Below are 2,132 nucleotides of genomic sequence, written 5' to 3'. Positions count from 1 at the left end.
AACAAAATTCTGGATGCTATAAAGGCTCAACAAGAAGAGATATCTAGTTTATCACAGGTAGTATTCCAAAATCGGATGACCCTAGACTTGTTACTGGCCACTCAAGGGGGAGTCTGTACAGTAATAAACACAAGTTGTTGTATGTATGTAGATCAGAGTGGAAGGATCTCTACCGACCTGGAAGAAATATGGAAGCAGACCAGGATCCTACATGAGATCAGTAAAGATGATCTTTCATGGAGTTTTAGTGAACTATGGAATAAGTTAACCTCCTGGTTGCCCAATTTCCAATGGTTGAAACAAGTATTCATTGCTCTAATCGTATTAGTAGTGTTAGGAATATTTGTGTGCATGTTGTTTAGATGCCTGCTTTGTTGTGTTACTGTAAATAAAGAAAGTATCTGATGCAAAAGAATTTGCATGGGAAAAGAAAAGGGGGGATTGATTAAGGAGGTACTGGGGAGGTATTGGGGAGGCAAGGGTAATCCCCAGACATGGACTGTATATCTCGAAACAAGACACTGGAACTCATGATAAGGAAGCGGCAGGCGGACAGAGAAACGAATGTAAGGACTATAAATCTTGAAACTGGACATTGGAATTCATTATAAAGATACAACAAACGGAAGAATTAGCAACAACCAGCTCTTGCAATTAAGAAACCTGCCAATTCAGCAGATTCCTGACCAAAGGTGAAAAGTACACTGTGAGGAAGACTCGGGGTCTTCCTCCCAAAGACCCCTGCCCACGTCCCAAAGACCCCTGCCCACAATTCTTGGGAGGCTCTACGCAGGCGCAAGGTGCCAAAAGGCTAATTAGCATGAGAAGCGAGGGAAGGCGGGGATAGGTAATGAATATGTATAGGCACTTGTAGAATATTGATAGATTGATTGTATAAATTCAAGACTGCTTTCCGCTTTGGGTATGCACGATAGGTGGAGAGATCCCCCGTGCATCCAGCGCTGCAGTAAAGAATATACCACTTAAAGGAATTTCGGCTTCGATCTTTGAATCAGAGCCTTCAGCATGAAAGACCCCTAGAGACCCCCAGAAGAGACCCCAGAGGAGACTGCGCATGCTCCAGTAGGAGAGACTGCACCCCGGAAGCTAATTTTAATAATCTATTTTTTTTAGAAGTAGTAATGAATATGTATTAGTCTAGGAGCATAAAAATCAGCTGCTTGATGTAACTGGTGTGCGTCCTGGTGGAGCGGAGACTCCCGGTGCACCCAGCGCTGTTTGCTTACCTCTATTCCTTTATATTCTTTCATAGAAGACAGCAGAGATGCTTGTGGATACCGTCCAGTTGGATTCTGGATGAATACGACTGATTCGTAAGATACCGTCCGGTTGGGTAAAGGTGCGGTTGCTAGTGTTTGTGTGTGAGAGTGTAACTGAGACTTCTAAAGTCCGTGTGGAGGTCTTTTTGTTTTCTCACCAGTTCTAATCTCCTGTCGGGGGTGCTGGGCTGGTGAAGAGAGGGATACGTGGGTGGGTGATAGGTCCTAAACCCCCTGCAAGACACTCTCACTAGGGGCAACCAAGGACTGTGGGAATTGCCACTAGTAAAATTCCCGGATGGGTCAGATAAAATCGAAGACCAAGGACCAGAAAGGGAGCAAATTACCAGATATATGACCAAAAAGTCCATTACGAATAATGATTAGAAATTGGAACAATAGGGGCCCCAGAAAATTAAAGAGGAAATTAAAAATGATCCTGTATTATATGATAGAATGACCAAAAGAACTCTTAAGACCCCATGTATTTTGATCCACGGAGGACGGGGTCTGTCAGGCTTTGAACATTAATAGTAGAATACCCATGGATCCAGAAAAGAGCAAGCTGAAACATTGGAATTAGAAATTTGAGAGCAATTGATTAAGAATGAATATGTGCTACATTTGTGCCTGTGCTGCACTTATACCACCAGATAACAGGAGCCTCTCGGACCCCGAGAACCAGATCAAAAACAACCTCATGGTTCGGACTTTAATCAAGGGGTCTGAGATAAGGAGGACTGCTCACAAAGGGACAGCTTAGGAATATGTATATGTATAGGAATGTTCATGTATATGTAACTCTTTACTAGAGCAATTTGCCACGTTAGGCGTGCACGACTTTGGTGGGAC

Source organism: Aythya ferina, assembly GCF_964211825.1.
Source record: "Aythya ferina genome assembly, contig: HAP1_SCAFFOLD_151, whole genome shotgun sequence".
In the NCBI taxonomy this organism is placed as follows: Eukaryota; Metazoa; Chordata; class Aves; order Anseriformes; family Anatidae; genus Aythya; species Aythya ferina.
This window is presented reverse-complemented; position numbering follows the sequence as displayed.